Source organism: Podarcis liolepis, assembly GCF_965112155.1.
Source record: "Podarcis liolepis genome assembly, chromosome: 7".
Lineage (NCBI taxonomy): Eukaryota > Metazoa > Chordata > Lepidosauria > Squamata > Lacertidae > Podarcis > Podarcis liolepis.
In genome coordinates this window covers 78,597,025-78,618,019 of record NC_139561.1, presented here as the reverse complement: position 1 = coordinate 78,618,019, position 20,995 = coordinate 78,597,025, and the positions used below count along the sequence as shown (strand labels likewise).

General features: G+C 42.8%; 1 long non-coding RNA gene across 3 annotated transcripts in view; it reads right to left on the bottom strand.

The window, feature by feature from the left end:
- LOC310712541 overlaps positions 1 to 20,995 on the bottom strand; it is a 58,675-nt gene extending 37,680 nt beyond the window's left edge. Inside the window, exons 1-5 of one of the 3 annotated variants that reach the window (XR_014528914.1) lie at positions 20,789 to 20,995; positions 19,384 to 19,500; positions 17,065 to 17,220; positions 11,018 to 11,155; positions 10,079 to 10,334 (exon numbers count right to left, since the gene is read on the bottom strand). This is a non-coding gene — a long non-coding RNA (uncharacterized lncRNA). Of the gene's footprint in view, positions 1 to 9,501; positions 10,335 to 11,017; positions 11,156 to 17,064; positions 17,221 to 19,383; positions 19,501 to 20,788 lie in introns of those variants that run through there. The other 2 variants (XR_014528916.1, XR_014528915.1) reach the window with 2 other exon arrangements.

The following is a 20,995-nucleotide window of genomic DNA, read 5'->3' as shown; positions in this document are numbered from 1 at the left end:
TAGATTCAATGTTCAATAGAGAGTGCTTTGGACTAACTGCCTGCAATGCAGGGATCTCAACTTAAGTATCCATGGCAGATGGATAAGTTAGTTTTGTTAGTTTACTCTGGTTTGTACATTTTCAAACGGTTTTTCTCATTGTAGGTTTATGGGCCCCCTCGCCCAGCTTGTCCGGAGTTTTGGGCTGGGTTGCCATCAGTATGCCGATGACACCCAACTCTATCTGTTGATGGATGGCCATCCTGACTCGGCCCCAGACACACTGACCAGATGTCTGGAAGCTGTGGCTGGATGGTTACGTGGGAGCCGGTTGAAGTTAAATCCTTTGAAGACAGAGGTGCTCTGGCTGGGACGGGACGATATGGGATTGAGGGGGCAACTCCCATCTCTTGTGGGAGTGCAATTAGTGCCAGCACCATCCGTTAAGGGTTTGGGTGTAATATTTGATACCTCCCTCTCTATGGAGACGCAGAATACAGGTATAACAAAGGCAGCATTTTTTCATCTCTGCCAAGCTAAGCAGTTGGCTCCTTATCTCTCTCGCCCTGACCTAGCCACTGTGATCCACACGACGGTCACCTCCAGACTGGATTATTGTAACTTGCTCTATGTGGGGCTGCCCTTGAGACTGACCCAGAAACTCCAGCGGGTGCAGAATGCCGTGGCGAGACTCCTTATGGGGTCTTCGCTGTGAGATCACATTCATCCAGTACTGTACCAGCTGCACTGGCTCCCGGTGGAGTACAGGATCAGGTTTAAGGTGCTGGTTTTAACCTTTAAAGCCCTATTATACGGCCTAGGACCCTCGTACCTATGGGACCGCCTCTCCTGGTATGTCCCACAGAGGAACCTACAGTCTGCAAATCAAAACATCCTGAAGGTCCCAGGCCACAGAGAGGTTAGGCTGGCCTCAACTAGAGCCAGGGCTTTCTCGGCTGCGGCTCCAATCTGGTGGAATGCTCTGTCACAATAGACTAGGGCCCTGCGGGACCTGACATCTTTCCGCAGGGCCTGCAAGACAGAGCTGTTCCACCAGGCCTTTGGTCAGGGCGCAGCCTGACTCCCTCCTCCGGTAATCTGCACAGAATTATGCTTAACGGTTGCCATCAATTTGATTTTAATTAATTTTTGTAATGAAATGTTTTTAGAATGTGGGATTGTTTGATTGTTGTTAGCCACCCTGAGCCCGGCTTCGGCTGGGGAGGGCGGGATATAAATAAAAATTATTATTATTATTATTATTATTATTATTATTATTATTATTATTAATTATTATTATTATTATTATTATTATTATTATTATTATTATTATTATTATTTCCCATTTTAGACTGCAATTGCTTCTTTCTGAATAAACCTACTTCACGTCAAATTTGTGTGTGTTGATTTGGGTACTGCCTTGATACTAAATCCAGTTCTTGCATGCTATTGAGCAAGTTTGCAACTGTGAGGATCAGAGAACAGAGATCCCTGTTTTCAGTTCTTGCTTCTTCAAAATCTTACACTCTCCTGTCCCAGTCTAGTTGACAGAAGGAATGGGGGGGGTGGAGCTGGCAGGGTTGGGGTGTGAGACCCAGCTGCAACACAAGGATCTGAGCCCTTGGGTTTGCGGGACCTGTCTTTCACACAGATCACCGCCTCTTTTTTTATTTGAACTTTGTGTGGGTTCCTGCATAATCAGAAACAGGACAGGCGTTCTCTGCTTTCCCAGGGATATGGCTAAATAACAGCTGATGTTAGAAGAAACTTCTCAGCTGACAAAACTAGACACAGGGTTGTGACCAGGTGTCCAGAACATCATGAGGACTGTTTCCACCTTGTTTTATTAAGACTCCAAACTAATGGAAGCAATTTGATGGAAACACTGTACCTCCCAAAGTGCTCTACTCTTACCCAATTTCAGCAAATTGCTGGGACAAAGGTAACTAGATGCTGGGCTACCTGACCTCTGTTTTTAATTCAGAAAAAAGTTGCAACTTAACAAAGATGAGGGGAAGGTTTATTTGATATGTCAAAATGGTGCATTTTATTCATCTGGTGTGCTTCCATGTAGTTGGGTGTTCAATGGCTTTGGGTGAATCAGGAGTTCCCAAACTGTAGACTGTGGCACCTGGATGGCTGGGGCTACCCATGTAGAGTGTCAGCTCAGCCCTGCACAGCTGTGGTGTTGCTTGACTTCCCACTGATTTGAAAGGGCCTTGTGCAAAAGAACTTCCTACTCGGTTGCTTCTTGTGTGTTTAGGACTATTGTGTGTGTGTCATCACAATGATATCCCATCTTTTCTACCCAGAACTCAAGGTGGGGTGTGTGGTTCTTTCCCCTCCCACCTCCCCTTTCTATCAGCACAGCAACCCTGTGAGATAGGCTTGGCTGAGAGGCAATGACTGGCCCCCAAGGTCCCACCCACACTGTGAAATTCCTAACTAAGTGGAAGTTTTGAAGCCCTGAGGTTGCCCCAGGCCCCCTGGTGGTTTTGATCACTATTTCTTTACTTCAGTTTTTAAGAGGACAAGAAATCCAGCAAGTAAAGATGCACAGAAATATTATTCCAGAGCAACTTAGGTTGGTCAAACCATACTAGTGCTATAGAACAGGCAAAGTGTACCTCCTCACCAGTAGCTTCTCTTTATTTTGAGAAACGTAACCAATTTGTACTAGCTGCTATTCAAATTTTTCAAGCTAAAGTGTCATCCCAGCTACTTGGGATCCCAATATGGATACAAGGGTATAACAGTGATTTAGATAAGATACACTCAAGTTTATTGAGACGTATCCTGGGGCTCCCTAGTTCAACCAATTGTGAGACAATGTGTGCAGAACTAGGTGTAGGCTAGCACTTTAAAAACTTTAAAATATAGCTGTGTTGCCATATCCGTTGCCCATCTTGGAGTCTGCTTTCCGACTTGCTCAAGGACTCTTATAAATCCAGATTGCTCCAAGTTGTACATAGCAAAACCAGGTTGATTTGTACTGACTTGGAACGCTTGTATAATTCAAGTGAGCAATATATTTATCGTAATATTCAAATCAGATTAAGGGACATTGAAAAAAAAAACATCAAGTCAGCTGTATACATCAAGTTTGCTCCCTCAAATTTTAAGGTTTAAATGTAACAGATAACAGGGTCACTTATATTTCAAAAATTAATAATTCCAGTCCAAGACAAGACCTTTACGTTAGCCCAACTGAACGTTTTCCCCTCAGCTTTTGTCAAGGGCAGATATTTAAACACCCCCAGAAATGATAGACATTGCAGATGTTTTCTGAATGTTCCAGACACAGTAGAACGTACTCTTTTCTACTGTCCATTGTACAACCAGCTATGCAAAAACGTGCTATCCCCCTTTTTGGGTAGTCTAACATCACGGCACAATGAAAATATCAGATTCTATATGTCTGACATTAACCCAGATGTAACTGCAAGGGTGGCTGAGTTTTTATCTTTTAACCTGTTTATATAATATTTATTAAATTTTCAATTTTAACAATCCAAATTAAACCACATTAAAACCATTCCAAATTATAATCCAATCAAACAGTCCAGATTTTACGCCAAATTATAAGTCTTTGGGTGGATTCCCATGCTCTGGGGGTCAAGGAGCAATGCTCTCACATAGTGCTGCATTCCTTATTTAGGTGGTAATTCCAGTAAAACAATCTGAAGTTAATCCCTCAGTTATTTTTAACAGCCTCTGAATTCGTCCAACAAGCAGCTCAGTCCTATAAAGTTCTATGTAAAAGATTTCTTGCTGGTTTTCCCCTTTGTTTCCCTTTTTATAATCCAAACAATCTATGCTCATCATTCACTTTTGTTTTCTCTCGGAGGCAATTCTTGATGTGACACAACTCAGAACTGAAAGGAATCTGGATCTCAGCCATTTGCACCGGATATATATCCATGCTTAAGGAAATCAGCCCAGAGTGGTCACTGGAAGGACAGATCGTGAAGCTGGGGCTCCAATACTTTGGCCACCTGATGAGAAGAGAAGACTCCCTGGAAAAGACCCTGATGTTGGGAAAGATTGAGGGCACAAGAAGAAGGGGACGACAGAGGACGAGATGGTTGGATAGTGTTCTCGAAGCTACAAACATGAGTCTGACCAAACTGCGGGAGGCAGTGGAAGACAGAAGTGCCTGATGTGCTCTGGTCCATGGAGTCACGAAGAGTCGGACATGACTAAACGACTAAACAACAACAACAAATATTTCCAAAATTCTTTTTTTATCTCCTTCCAACTGAATAATGAACCGGTGCTTCAGTGAAAACCCATAAATCCTGTCATCAATTCTTTTTATCATTCCATTTAAGGTGATTACCAAATGTTGTCCAGTTTCACATAATCAGTTCTATAGTAAACCCATAATCATAATGATAACAAAGTGTTCTCTCAATCCTGCTTGTGTACTTTGCAGTCAGGCAGTCAGATTTGCCAAATCAGCAAATGCAAAGTATATCAAAAAGAAATTATGGAGACTAACACAACCCCTTCGATTCTGACATACCAGTCCAATTGTGATGGTAATCCTTTTTGTTCTCCAGGTCAAATCCATGGCACCCAGTAGCTGAATCAATTGGCAGAATACTTTATCTCCTCTAGTCCAGAGCACACCTGTTAATTAAGTCTGAACTTCATCTTAAAAAGCAGGTATTTGCTGCTTGTGGTGACGGCTATGGAGAGTTCCCAAAAAACCACACGGCGCTTTACACCCAGCGCCCCCTCCCCCATCATACCTTCCTGACTGGGAGCAGGTCTTGGGCGATCTGTGGATGAAGCTGGGGGGGGGGGTTGTGAGGATGATTACTCCCATCTCATCCTCAAAAATTCCATACAAAACGGCTCTGATGTAATGGGTTGCCTCTCGCCATGGCAGCCAAACAGGAAGTTAGGTGGCTGAGTTTTTATCAATAGTATCTCCAAGAGTGGTGAATGGCACTATTTACTGGGAAGAAACTCTAGTGGAAATCCTCATTATTACATATTTTTACATGGCTGTTTATTTCTTTATATTTTATAATTTTATATATGGATGTTTTTCGATGGCCTATATTTGTAATGCCTAATAAAGTTTTTTGACCAAACTGCAGGAGGCAGTGGAAGACAGGAGTGCTTGGCGAGCTCTGGTCCATGGGGTCACGAAGAGTCGGACACAACTAAACAACAACAACAATAAAGGTTTGGTGAAGAAGAAATACTTCAGTTTTATCCAGCTCTTCCAAAGGGGACAACCAGATCTTTTTATTTGATTGCACAGCCACATATTTAGACTGAGATGGAGGCATCTGTAAGACATTTAATTTACTCCAGAGCCTATACTTGGGTAATATTAGCAGCAACCCAAAAGTCACAAAGTTTGGTCCTCACCAGAGTCATCTCAGGCCAGAAAGAAATGTCTCCCCTCCCCAACTATATCACCATTGCATTATATCAGTATACAGTGGTGCCTCGCAAGATGAAAAGAATCCGTTCTGTGATTCTCTTCGTCTAGCGGTTTTTTCGTCTTGCGAAGCAAGCCCATTGACGGATTAGCGGATTAACGCTATTAGCGCTATTAGCGGCTTTTAGCGTCTTATCATCTTATCGGATCAGCTGATAAGCGGCTTAGCGGCTTAGAAAAAGGGGGGAAGGGAAAAAAACCGGCAGGAACTCGCAAGACATTTTCGTCTTGCGAAGCAAGCCCATAGGAAATTTGTTTTGCGAAGCACCTCCAAAACGGAAAACCCTTTCGTCTAGCGAGTTTTTCGTCTTGCGAGGCATTCGTCTTGTGGGGCACCACTGTATCAGTTTTTCAAAGTACATTTGTTTGTGTCTTTATTTTCTGGTATAATTGGTATAATTTCCCCCAGAGTATCTTAATAATTTTTTCATTATTGAAGTTTGTTTCCATTCCCCCCAAGCTTACAAATACCATATTTTGCAAAGAAATGGATGACTCATCATTTTTTAAAAAAAGCTTTTTCAAAGCTCTACTGCTTAAATTTTAAGCCTTAAAACTGCTAATTGACAAAACAACACAAGTTTTCACCAGGTACATGGGGATCACCACTTGTGTTCAATTGGCACGTGCGGTTAACACTTACACCTGCACCAAAAACTGCACTGAAAGGATCTCCAGGACTGGATGGACTGACTTCTAGATACTACAGATCCTTGAAAGAATGGCTTGTACAACCTTTAAAGGAAGTCTGTAACAAAATAATGGGTGGAAAAAGGGCACCAGAGTCGTGGAAAGAAGCGTATATTACACTTGTACCGAAAATAGAGACTGAAAAGACCCAGCTTAAGAACTACCGCCCCATATCACTGCTCAATGTGGATTATAAAATCTTTGCAGACATTTTGGCTAAAAGACTAAAAAGAGTCCTAATGGAAGAGATACATAAAGATCAAGCAGGCTTTTTCCCGGGTAGACATTTGTCTGATAATGTGAGAAACATAATCAATATTTTAGAAAAATTACAAGTGAATATAAATACCAAGGCAGTTTTGATATTTGTGGACGTGGAGAAAGCCTTTGACAATATTTCTTGGAGTTTCATGAAGAAGAACCTACAGGGGATGGGGGTAGGCCAAGGCTTTGAAAACGGTATAAGTGCAATTTATTCAGAACAAAAGGCTAAATTAATTGTAAATAACATGGTGACGGAGGAATCTAAGATAGAAAAAGGGACACGACAAGGTTGCCCAATCTCCCCATTGCTTTTTATATCGGTCCTGGAGGTCCTGCTGAATATGATTAGAAGGGACCAATTGGTTAAAGGTATACAAGTCGGAGCTAAACAGTACAAATTGAGAGCATTTGCAGATGACTTAGTATTGACATTACAGGAGCCAGAATCTAGTACTAAAAGGGTTTTGGAACTGATTCAAGAATTTGGTCAGGTTGCAGGATTTAAATTGAATAAGTTAAAAACAAAGGTCTTAGAGAAAAACTTAACTGCGATTGAGAGAGAGAGGTTTCAGAATGAGACAGGTTTAACAGTGGTTAAGAAAGTGAAATACCTGGGGATTAACATGACAGCTAAAAATGGGAATCTATTTAAAGACAATTATGAAAAATGCTGGGCTGAAGTGAAAAAAGACTTAGAAATTTGGTCAAATTTGAAGCTTTCACTGCTAGGCTGTATTGCTGCGATAAAAATGAATGTATTGCCTAGAATGTTATTTCTCTTTCAAACATTGCAAATTTTGGACAAAATGGATTGCTTCAAGCAGTGGCAGAGAGATATCTCTAGATTTGTCTGGCAGGGCAAGAAGCCTAGAATAAAATTTAAAATACTAACGGATGCAAAGGAAAGAGGTGGATTTGCCCTGCCAGACCTTAAACTTTATTATGAATCAGCAGCTTTTTGCTGGCTGAAAGAATGGCTGCTTCTTGAAAACACAGACATTTTGGACTTAGAAGGTTTTAATAATGTATTTGGATGGCATGCATATTTGTGGTATGATAAGGTCAAAGCACATAAAGCATTTAAAAATCATATTGTCAGGAAAGCATTGTTTAATGTCTGGATAAGATATAAAGACCTACTGGAAAATAAAACCCCAAGGTGGCTGTCACCGATGGAAGCGAAAGCTCAGAAAAAGCTCAATATGGAGGCCAAATGGCCGAAATATTGGGAAATTCTGGAACAAGAGGGAGATAGATTGAAACTGCAGAGTTTTGAGAAACTAAAAAACAAAGTGCGAGATTGGCTTCATTATTATCAGATAATGGAGGCATACAATTTGGACAAGAAAATAGGCTTCCAGGTGGAAAAATCAAAATTAGAAACAGAACTGTTAGAACCCAAAACTACGATTTTGTCAAAGATGTATAACTTGCTGTTGAAATGGAATACTCAGGATGAAACGGTGAAATCTGCTATGATTAAGTGGGCACAAGACGTTGGACATAACATTATGATGGTTGACTGGGAACAGTTATGGACCACAGGTATGAAGTTTACGGCATGTAATGCCTTAGGAGAGAATATTATGAAAATGATATACAGGTGGTACATGACACCAGTCAAGCTTGCAAAAATCTATCACTTGCCCAATAATAAATGTTGGAAATGTAAAGAGACTGAAGGTACATTCTTTCACCTTTGGTGGACTTGTCCAAGGATTAAGGCTTTCTGGGAGATGATCTATAATGAAATGAAAAAGGTATATAAATATACCTTCTTGAAGAAACCAGAGGCCTTTCTCCTGGGCATGGTCGGCCAATTGGTGCCAAAGAAGGACAGAATTTTCTTTATGTATGCCACAACAGCAGCAAGAATACTTATTGCAAAGTATTGGAAGACACAAGATTTATCCACTCTGGAAGAATGGCAGGTGAAGGTGATGGACTATATGGAACTGGCAGAAATGACTGGCAGAATCCGAGACCAGGGAGAAGAGTCGGTGGAAGAAGATTGGAAGAAATTTAAAGACTATTTACAGAAATACTGCAAAATTAATGAATGTTAGAATGATGTCAGAATGAAATTAAGTGGTCTTAGCAGCAATGTTATAAAGGTGTATGTAAAAATGGATTGTTAACAGATGAGAATCCAAAGTTATAATATATTAAGTTAAAGGATTAAGACAAAAACAAAGAGGGAAAGGAATTGCTGAATTAACTAATAGAACTGGAATACAAAAAAGGGAGGTGTGAGGAAGTCAGGGAAGTAAGGAAAAGAAATGTAAGTTATGGAAAGATCGATGTGTTTTTTTTAAAGTGTTTTTTATCTTTTTCCTATATTTTGTATTTTTTCTTTTCTATTTCTTTTTCTTTTCTTTTTATCTATGTAATCTTCTCTTTGAAACTTTAATAAATATCATTTTAGAGGAAAACAAACAAAAACTGCACTGAAAGGGGGTGGGGTGGAATGGGACAGGAGTGGAACAGGGCAATGCCCTGTAATGGAACCCCATTGTAAGTGGCTCCCACCGAAGGAATGCGGTTGGTCATGGGTGCTGTAGGCTGAAAAAAGTTGAAAACCACTGGTGTAGGATTTACTCCTAAGCCTTTTCTTCTCCTGAAGATATCCCACAAAGCAGTGGAGGTTTAGGGTCAGCTGGCTTATCCCTCACCTGGTTTAGCTAGCCATTCAAAGCAATTTCCTGGGGTGTGGATGCTGTCACTTGCTTCCAGCAGCCACAGGTGCAAGGGGGGGGGGGGCAAAGGTGGACAAACTACCTCAGAATGAGCACAACGTCTCCTCCACCAGAGGTAAAACCCCTCCCCTAACAACTCATGCACCCCACATTAAGTATACAGAAACATGATTGGGTTCAGGGCACCCTTAAGGGATCTGACTTTGCGTTATGCCTTTACCCCTAACAAACAAAGGACTTACTGGGTTTTGACCTTGGATTATGTCTGGACCTTGCCTTTCATGCTACACCTGTGTTTTGGCTTTAGACTGTGAATGGTCTTGGGACAATTTGTCTTGAGGGTTCCTGACATCAAGGAGGAAGTTTCAGTCTATAGACCTTTCCCAACCATACAGATTTTTGGTTCCTTGGAATTCCTGAGAACCGCCAGGTACAAGCTGCTAGTGAATTTTTAATTGAATATTCCTCAGAATCAAAGCTTCTGGAAACATTTGAATGGTGGGGGTGGGTGAGCCAAAGAAATCAGTCACTAGTTAAATCAGGATGTAACTGGACAGACAACTGAGATCTTTTATCTAATCTCTAGTTTCTTTACATATTTGCAGATAATAGTGGTGTAATGGAAAAATGAGCCTTCTAGACTGAGCACATAACAAAGCCAGAAAGTGTAATGCTTTTCTCTTCATTCAGCTTTCCTAGTGGAACTAGTTCCCCCTACTAAAGAAAAACCAAAACTAAAACCTGTGCCATTAGGGGAAAACTATTAATATCCCAGATTACAATTTTCAGTTTTCTTCTCGTTCTTGGCCTTCAGAAGTTAACATTCATTGTGCCATCACTGCATAGAAATTATTCACTTGAAAAGCCCCAATGCAAGAAACAGAATTTGTGTGCTTTATCAATTTATTCAGATAACAATTCAAATGGAAATCCCTGTGCCATATTTTCTCTAACTACATCTCCCAAACCTCAATTTCCTGCCCTCTTGCACCTGCCTCCAGCTTCTCCAGAGATCTTCCACACCCTGCCGCTGATAGCACAGTTTCCTCCCAAGTCCCACGAAGGGCACATCTATAGGTCAGAAGTATAGGATGATGGCTGGGCATCAACACATGTCGCTTGGGTGACATTGAACCTCAGCAAGCCATTCAGACTTTGCTTTACTCCTGTTGGGATTGTTGTTATAAAATTACAGAAATCTGATGTTGCACATCCTTTGAAAGCAGCCAACTGTAGAGTTGTACCCACTAGAAAGAGAAGAATGTTAATATGAGTCAGGGTTGACTTAAGGACCCAGCACACTTGGGCAACCTGCAGAACCCTTTTACCCCCACCCCTGTTATGTTCCCTGAAAATTCACAAGATGTATTTTCATCCCCTCCCCCAAAAGACACTGAAATGAAAGATGAAGCAGAGTAATATGAGTCAGGTTTGGCATCAGGGCGTGGGATTCTTGGGCAAATTTCAGGACCATGGCACCTGATAACAGCCCACTTCTGATGTCTTCCACAAGCCCTGCTTTCCCTTTCTTCCCTGTCTACTTGTACTCTGACCAGACCAAGGCTATTGGGTGAAGCCCACATTTGCAAATTTAGCCACCAATCTAATTTCCCCCAAAGCCCACAAGACAACATCCCTCCAAGGCATGTGGAAACTCAAAATGGGAATGACAGCTTTGTACATGTTTGCTTCCATGTGATCAGGGATTTCCCAGCACTGTCTGGGGGTGGGTCAACACCATGCCATTGACTGAGGAATGGGGCAAGCAGTGTAAAGAAAACTTTAAATTCATCCCCTCAAAGAAAACACAGGTCCCCAACCCATCCTTTGCTTTTATCACATTTGGTCAGAAAAGGGTCAGGTAGCTGATGGCTGAGAGCTGCTTTCTCTCACCCCCCCCCACCCTCTGCTGTTTGGCCGTTCTACTCACCTTGCTGCATGGTACCAGCAAATGTTATGCACTTAGTCTCTCCAATAGGGCAGTTATGGGTGCCGATGACCACACAATCATATGCATTCTTCTTAAAACAGAATGGGCACTGCAGTGGACCAAAACTCTCAGGTTGCACTGGCAATATGAAATTTATGGTTAGCAGATGGATTCCATTTATTCTGACATGACTGGTCCATTCTGGCCCTTATTTTGCAGTTTGTACAAAGGGTTATCACTCCCCCCCCCCGACAAGGTGTTCTAAAAGTGCCATCCATCTGGTAAAATCTAATATAAATATTGTTGAGTGTTGCTCATGAGTATGGCTTCTGTATGTAACATATGCAGGTCTTTGCCAGAACATGCATAGAATCATAGAATCATAGAGCTGGAAGAGACCACAAGGGCCATCGAGTCCAACCCCCTGCCAAGCAGGAAACACCATCAGAGCACTCCTGACATATGGTTGTCAAGCCTCAGCTTAAAGACCTCCAAAGAAGGAGACTCCACCACACTCTTTGGCAGCAAATTCCACTGTCGAACAGCTCTTACTGTCAGGAAGTTCTTCCTAATGTTTAGGTGGAATCTTCTTTCTTGTAGTTTGGATCCATTGCTCCATGTCCGCTTCTCTGGAGCAGCAGAAAACAACCTTTCTCCCTCCTCTATGTGACATCCTTTATATATTTGAACATGGCTATCATATCACCCCTTAACCTCCTCTTCTCCAGGCTAAACATGCCCAGCTCCCTTAGCTGTTCCTCATAAGGCATCGTTTCCAGGCCTTTGACCATTTTGGTTGCCCTCCTCTGGACACGTTCCAGTTTGTCAGTGTCCTTCTTGAATTGTGGTGCCCAGAACTGGACACAGTACGCCAGGTGAGGTCTGACCAGAGCAGAATACAGTGGCACTATTACTTCCCTTGATCTAGATGCTATACTCCTATTGATGCAGCCCAGAATTGCATTGGCTTTTTTAACTGCCGCGTCACACCGTTGGCTCATGTCAAGTTTGTGGTCAACCAAGACTCCTAGATCCTTTTTTACATGTACTGCTCTCAAGCCAGGTGTCACCCATCTTGTATTTCTGCCTCTCATTTTTTTTTGCCCAAGTGCAATACTTTACATTTCTCCCTGTTAAAATTCATCTTGTTTGTTTTGGCCCAGTTCTCTAATCTGTCAAGGTCATTTTGAAGTGTGATCCTGTCCTCTGGGGTGTTAGCCACCCCTCCCAGTTTGGTGTCATCTGCAAATTTGATCAGGATGCCCTTGAGTCCATCATCCAAGTCATTGATAAAGATGTTGAATAAGACCGGGCCCAAGACAGAACCCTGTGGCACCCCACTAGTCACTCTTCTCCAGGATGAAGAGGAACCATTGATGAGCACCCTTTGGGTTCGGTCAGTCAGCCAGTTACAAATCCACTGAGTGGTAGCATAGTCAAGACCGCATTTTACCAGCTTCTTTACAAGAATATCATGGGGCACCTTGTCAAATGCCTTGCTGAAATCAAGGTAGGCTACACCCACTGCGTTCCCTTCATCTACCAGGCTTGTAATTCTGTCAAAAAACGAGATCAGGTTAGTCGGACATGACTTATTTTTCAGAAATCCATGCTGACTATTGGTGATCACAGCATTCCTTTCTAGGTGCTCACAGACTGTTTGCTTGATGATCTGCTCCAGAATCTTCCCTGGTATTGATGTCAGACTGACTGGGTGGTAATTATTTGGGTCCTCTCTTTTCCCCTTTTTGAAAATAGTGACAACATTTGCCCTCCTCCAGTCTGCCGGGACTTTGCCTGTTCTCCAGGAATTCTCAAAGATGACTGCCAGTGGTTCTGAGATCACATCTGCCAGTTCTTTTAATACTCTTCGATGCAGTTCATCTGGCCCTGGAGACTTGAATACATGAAGCCGCTGGGAGAGATCATCAGGGGGTTTGGGCCGGGTGTCCATCAATATGCAGAGGATACCCAGCTCTACCTCTCTTTCAAATCAGAACCAGTGAAGGCGGTGAAGGTCCTGTGTGAGTGCCTGGAGGCGGTTGGAGGATGGATGGCGGCTAATGGATTGAAGTTGAATCCTGACAAGACAGAAGTATTATTTTTGGGGGACAGGGGGCGGGCTGGTGTGGAGGACTCCCTGGTCCTGAATAGGGTAACTGTGCCCCTGAAGGACCAGGTGCACAGCCTGGGAGTCATTTTGGATCACAGCTGTCCATGGAGGCGCAGGTCAATTCTGCATCCAGGGCAGCTGTCTACCAACTCCACCTGGTACGCAGGCTGAGACCCTACCTGCCCGCGGACTGTCTCGCCAGAGTAGTGCATGCTCTAGTTATCTTCCACTTGGACTACTGCAATGCGCTCTACATGGCGCTACCTTTGAAGGTGACCCGGAAACTACAATTAATCCAGAATGCGGTAGCTAGACTGGTGACTGGGGGCGGCCGCCGAGACCACATAACACCGGTCTTGAAAGACCTACATTGGCTCCCAGTACGTTTCCGAGCACAATTCAAAGTGCTGGTGTTGACCTTTAAAGCCCTAAACGGCCTCGGCCCAGTATACCTGAAGGAGCGTCTCCACCCCCATCGTTCTGCCCGGACGCTGAGGTCCAGCGCCGAGGGCCTTCTGGCAGTTCCCTCATTGCGAGAAGCAAAGCTACAGGGAACCAGGCAGAGGGCCTTCTCGGTAGTGGCGCCCGCCCTGTGGAACGCCCTCCCATCAGATGTCAAAGCGATGAATAACTAACTACCTGACATTTAGGAGACATCTTAAGGCAGCCCTGTTCAGGGAAGCTTTTAATCTGTGATATTTTACTGTATTTTTTGTTTCTATGGAAGCCGCCCAGAGTGGCTGGGGAAACCCAGCCAGATGGGCGGGGTACAAATAATAAATTATTATTATTATTATTATTATTATTATTATTATTATTATTATTATCTAAACTAGCCAAGTATTCTTGTACTATCTCCTTAGTTATTCTGGGCTGTGTTTCCTTTGCTGAATCATTTGCTCCAAATTCTTCAGGTCGGGCATTGTTTTCTTTATCGGAGAAGACTGAGGCAAAGAAGGCATTGAGGAGTTCAGCCCTTTCTGTGTCCCCTGTTTGCATTTCACCATCTTCTCCTCTGAGTGATCCCACTGTTTCTTTGTTCTTCCTTTTGCTACGAACATACCCATAAAAGCCTTTTTTGTTGCTTTTAACCTCTCTAGCAAGCCTGAGTTCATTCTGTGCTTTAGCTTTTCTGACTTTGTGTCTACACGTGCTGGCTATTTGTTTGAATTCCTCTTCGGTGGTTTCCCCCCTTTTCCATTTTTTGTACACATCCTTTTTTAATCTTAACTCAGTTAAAAGTTCTTTAGATAGCCACCCTGGCTTCTTTAGGCACCTTCCATTTTTCCGTCTCATTGGTATTGCCTGACGTTGTGCTTTTACTATCTCCCTCTTAACAAACTCCCAGTCATCATGAACTCCCTTTCCTTTTAGTATTACTGTCCATGGGATCTCACCCAGCACTTCCCTAAGTTTTATGAAGTCGGCTTTCTTAAAGTCAAGAAATTGAGTCCTAGTATGCTTGGCTGCTCCTTTCCGCTGTATAGTAAACTTCAGAAGAGCATGATCACTCGTGCCTAATGATCCTTCCACTTCTACCCCACTTCTACCCCACTTGGTGATCTTGGTGTCTACCTGCTTCTGCATGAGAGTGATCTGAATTGTGTGAAATGAGATTGACAATTCTGCCAGCCGGGACAAAAGCAGATTGGCATTGATCCTTACCAGCCTATGAGATGAAAGAAGGCTTCCCCACAGATTCTAGGATCCAGGCTTACTCTTTTGAATTGAAGATGATACTTTTCTACTATCCATGATAGGCATTTATAGTGGTTTCAGGTTCAGTCTTGGAGTGATCATTGTGATTATCACCATTAACAAGATCATTTGTTGGGAATGATGCTACTGTGTACATACTGGTTTGCTGTGGGCAACAGCCGCCCTGCCCCTAACAATGAAATGAAAATGCTACAACATTCAGTCAAATCTTAAATAGGATCTACTTTTGACATTTTAGAAGGGTTGTTGCTTCTTTCATTAAACTTCACGGAATGTGACAATAGTAACACACCCAGTTATAAATAAAGTCACACTAATAAATATGTCAATTCCCCTCACCCTCATATATAAATTGATAAATGTGTGCACATCTCTTGATTTTCCCAGACATGCAAAAACTATTACTTGCTTTTGAGCTGGGAAATTTGATGACCAAATAGAAAAGCACAAGATCCCCACATAAGATTTTATGGGACTCGTGAAGAGGAGTCCAATTGCTTTCCAGAGACACTAGGAAGACAAACATTCCACCCAGTTATATTTTGCCTCTGCAACAAAGTAAGCAAAACACAACACAAAGGAATACAGAGAAATAAAGAAACACAGCTCACATAACTCTGTATGCAATTACATAGAACTTCTCAAAGACAAAATGTAAAAACAAGACATTTGTACTCCACCAAGTGTCTGTTTCTTTAAATATAACCTTTACATAATATATACCCGGCACGTCCAACTCCCAAGAGACTGTGATCTACTCCCAGTATATATAAAAAAATGGCAGTGATCTACCCATTGTCATTGGAGGGAGGAGGATTCCCCAGAGTTGTTGAGTTTTTTTAAAGGGAAGAGTGACCAGAGTTGGTGAGCATTTTTGCGGGAGAACTGCAAAACCAAAATCATGTTCAAGTAAAATATGGGATGTCTCAAAACCAAAGTTCCAGCTAAATGTACCTTCATTCAATCAAGAGAATAGAACCTCTAGAAATATACTTGTTGCTAAAATGTGTTCTCTCTAACAGAGAGCACGTGTTGCGGTGGGGGCCAGCAGGCCACCCACTGTTGCTGGCCAGACCCGTTTGGATGTCCACCGGCAGTGATTGGGTAATTTGAGTCTCTGGGGAGACTTCGATGTTGCCAAATTGGAGGTGGGGTCAAAGGTTTTAAATACTGGGCACACAGCCTTCGGCATCCTCTTGGGCTGCGTGCACCGGATCACCCGCCCACCCTCCCTGAATTGGGGGGGGGGTTTGCTTTGACCTTGCTATGCCTGTCATGGGGTTGCCTGCTGTTGGGGCAGGGGCCTGGTAGGAATTTTGTCCATTTGGCTGATTGGCTGGTGCCATTTGGTTTTTGCCTACTGCGCAGCAAATCGTCACAACTTGTAAGGTTTGTGGTTAGGCATTGGTTAAAAATGGTGGGTGGAGGGGTAAGTGCCTACCCCTCCAATGGTGGTGCTGCAAGGGAATTCCGTTAAAAGGGCTTGCCATCCTTTTCATCCAAGTCCCTGGCATTGGGCTTGGGCCGTGCAAGCCCCGGGAGCATGCGGGTAAGAAGTGAGGGTCTGTTGCCCAGCTTCATTTCTCCCCAATATTGTTTTCCCTGACTGGCTTCAGCTGGAATCCAGAAGTCAGTTCTGTCCCTGGGGCAAGAACAGATAGACGTAACCAATGCCTAAGCAACCACTCACATGTGTGTATTTAAATAAAGTTATGGCCAAAATCATGCCAAAAAGCCTGAAACAAAATTGATATGTGAAGTGTGAGTTTATTTGGGGTGGCTTGGGGACCTCGACACACAAAGGATAATCCACACACTGGATGAAAAGAACCCATTTTCCAGTGAGTGCTGTAGCCTTACTCTCAATCACTCAAACCACTGTGATAGAGCCTCGGCTGTGTGAAATCCCAAGTGGGATTCCGACGACAAGATCACTGGATGCAAATCTCTGTTTCAAACGTCTTCTTTCAGTCAGTCCACAATGGAATGATAAGACAGCAAAACACTTGTTCAAGTAGGTAAGTCAGCTCCATACACATTCTGTAAGGGCTGAAGTATATTATGCATATATTATGGAAAGGCTATATTTAAAGGAATGGACACTTGGTGGAATATAAGTGTCTTAATATTACATTTTGTCTTTGGGAAGTTCTATATTTTGCCTCTGGGCAAGAATTGTTGATACAGAAAGTGCCCAAAATACTAGGGCCCTTACATTGAATAGGGTTTTCGTTGCATTCGTCAGTATTGCAGCATTCAGCTTGCATCCGAAAGAATTGGGGGGTTCCTCCAGAAATAGAAAAGGTGCCTGGGATACAATCCTGAGTGTTAGCGCAGTCACTGTAAGTAACACAGAGGATGTCTTCAGAAACTGTGAAGAAGAATTAGAGAGGAATAGCAAGTCAATCATTTTTGCCCCAGATTTTTTTATTGGGAGATTTAATAGATACATAAAATGGAATGTGTTTAGTTTGATGCTGTGCACTGGTGCTATAAGTGTGGTGTCATGGGCTGACTGGATGCAGAAGCAAGGCAGGAAGCACCAGGTGGGGAACCCCCAAGGGAAGAAGGCTCAGAGTCAGGGGCTTTGTTGTGGGACTACAATGAGTGGTCAGAGGGATAAGAGGGAGATGGAGGTGTCAGAAACTGAAAAGATAACAGGGTTTAGTGAGCAGGAAGAATCTGAGGGAGAGAGCAGTCGAGAACCAGAGGCGGAAGAGAATGGGGTCCAAGAGGCAGCAATGAGTCAGGCTAGCGAGGAAGCCAAGCTGTCTCTCTTTCCTGCGCCAGGCAGCTCCCCTTCCCCCCAGTCTCCCAGAATCTGGAGAGGTAAGAAGATGGTGGGGGAAAGATGGGCAAGATGAAAGTTAGCTGACTTGTGCCAATACATGCAGGTCCCTCAATGTGTTCCCTGGTCATTCCTTAGTCAAGCATTGGCTTTATGAGTTCATTATTTCCATTAATTCCTATGGGAACATTTTTAATCCAGGGTTTCTCTGATCTCCCCAACCCCTTTTCAGTTATTTATTCCTGAAATGGCTGCAGCCAACCAGCAAAAGGGAAACAGAGGAGAAACTGATTTCTCTGATCTCTCCTGCTCCCTGAATTGGCCGATCTCTCCTGCTCTCTGATATGTTTGATCTCCCTCCCTCCCTGCATGACTTCTGTCCAAAAATAGCTGCTGCCAACCTGCAAAGCATAAGGAAGGAAGGAAGGAAGGAAGGAAGGAAGGAAGGAAGGAAGGGGGCAAACTTTGGCTGTTCGAATATATAAATCTGCAGAGAATATAGCAAGGTTTGGGCAAAATGTATTACATTCAGATAAGTGAATTTTAACATTGTAAAAATGATAGCAGGACCTAGGGGGAGCAAGGAAAATCATTTTAAATGTAATGTCACTTTTAAAATGGAGATTGGGGTGATGGGCAGTCATACCCTGGTGGCTCTCCCAAATTGGACAAAGAGGCTACGACTGAGGAGCATGGATAAAATTCAGAAGTAACCAAAGAGATATCTTTTTTCCATCTGAAAAGAACAATAATGATTTATGTGTCCCCTAGGCTTTTAAATTTTACAGCAGGAAGCTATTTAAGGCTGAAATCTGAACCCCCACACATCTGAGAGTAAGGCTCACTGAATTCATTGGGATTTGCTTCTGAGTTCACATAGTTAGGATTTGAATTTTAGTGCATATAGCATGAATTTGGTCAGAAACAACAATTCAGAAAGAAGAAAAGCAAAGAGCGCCTCTATACATCAATGAGTAGGAAATTATATACATTTAAAAAGTATGTACCTATTAATGTATCATGGGTACATGTTTAAAAAGTAGTTCATTATAGAATCTGTGCCATGTTTTGATTGAGTGGGTGGATGGAAGGACATTTGATTGATTGTCCATTGTCAGTGGATTCCTACAACATCCCATGCAGGAAGATGATGGGGGCCAGAAAGACTATACACTAGAATCTTTTCTAGGCCTGGTTCATGCCAGGGATCGTGCCTGATCCCAACAGCTGACCTCAGCATTCTCAATTTCAGCAGAACATCGAAGAAAATCAGATATAGAATTGCTGGTTTACAATATCTGACTGTATCATATTTAGGAGGCTCCTGAAAAATGGACTCCCACATACTCAGCCTTGAAGTGTTAAAAAACCTAAATCAATCTTTTAGCTTTTTCACTGAAGACAGAACATTTGGAGGGGGAAAGTCCTGGTTAAGAGATGAATCACTAAATATGTCAGTTGTTCCCCTTGTAATATCATCATAGAACTCATAAATCTTTCTGGAGAATTCTTCATCCCCATTAATAAAGTTGTAGTCCACATAATTCCTTCTGTGAGGAGAAGATGTTGAACGCAGGCAGACTCTTCTGTATATTTTACAGAAGACTTTTGGGCTGAGTCACATGTGTATGGATTTTACTGTAATTCTTTGATCGCAGAGAGCATGGTAATTTCTGAGTGTGTGGAAGGCCTCCGTTGAGAAGGGTTCTTTGTACATGGGTGCGGGGGGAAAGAAACCTTACTCACATATATAGCTTTGTAGAGCAACTTCACGGCAAGTTTCCTCTGAACATTTACGTGCCTGTCGCATGAGACACTTGTTGTTGTACAGATATAGACATGTCATACATTGTAGTGATGCCCCTACAGAGAGAAAGGAAGATCACAAAAGCTCAGTGTCATGATCATATGCCACAAGGCATCTCCATTTTGGTGACTCAAGGGAAAAAGGTATAAAAAGACAATTCTTGGATGCCAAGGGAGAACCCCAGTAGCAACTTAAAATCACAAAATAGACAGCAAAATAAACCCTTAATATATAACTTTCTAAGTTCTTTCCAAAGTTCTCTTTTAATTGCATAGAGAAAGACCACACATAATATCATAGGATTTTAAACTTGGAAGGGACCCCACAGGACATCTCCTCCAACCCCCTTTGATGCAGGAATCTCAACCAAAGCATCCATGATGGATGGCCATCCAGCCTCTGCTTAAAATCCTCCAAGAAGGAGAGTCCATAACTTCCAAAGGGAGACCATTCCACAGTTTTTTTTAAAAAAAAAAATATCCGTACAAACTCCCCAAGATTCCCTGCAGTTGTGACTCTAAATAAGTAATTTGTTTACTCAAAATATTATGACTCCCTTGCATAAGTGTTTTGTGGACAGTCAAGCAATCTTCATAATGAGACGTTTCCTCTTTCATCTGTTGAAAGTATTTTTTAAAGTTCTGCCACATCTTGCTGAATCGACTTCAAGGCTTGAATCTGAGCCAGGATTTCCTTCAACAAGTTTGTATAAGAATACTCCTCCGCCATTTTCCCTGGCTTGGCAGATAATGACACAGCTGGAATTAAGCTAGCTGCTGTTTGCTTAGATCTCTACTCTTAACATGCCACTGCAGTTCTGGAACAATAGCTCATTAAAAGCAAAATAATATGTGATAAGAAGTTTTATTCCCCCCACCCCACCCCCTTGCCTGCATGCCCAATTTGCTCCCTAATGGAGCAATCCAAGCCCTAGCATAGCATGCTGGCAAGTGCAGCAGGTGGAGGTAGGGGGCCACAGCAGCCAAGAACAGGGTCCAATGGAGGCTGGGGCAGTTCAACCCCCCATGACATCAAAACACTCCATTTCGGGACTTTTCCTTGACAGGAAGGAGATCTTTGCAGCAGGGGGAGCCTGCTTGGCATCAACATTCCTAGATTGCACTCCTTTGGTGTAGAGATAACTATGATAGTGTTAGGGGACTTTCTCCACTTTCTCATCGTACCAAGATTCCCAGATTCTCCTGCTCTTCATCCCAATATCCATCTATTCAATACCCCATCCAGGAGCACATGATGTTCTTGACCTCCTTTCTCTAGCTCTACTGACCCCCTCCCTATTCTAGAGGAAGTTAATGGAGCACAGAATCTCTAGTTTCTACTCACCTACTGAAAACAAGCTCAAGAGGAGGCCTGTGCACAGAAGAATTCTCATGGTGTTGGGATAATCAAGAGCTGAGAAGGACTTCAAGAAGACCTGGTCCCACAAAGGCAATGGATACAGCTATGAGCTTACAGAGGAATTTATAGTCAGGGATGGGAGCCTCAAGCAGCACTTGCGAATGACTGGTTTAATGAGACGTGGAAACTGGC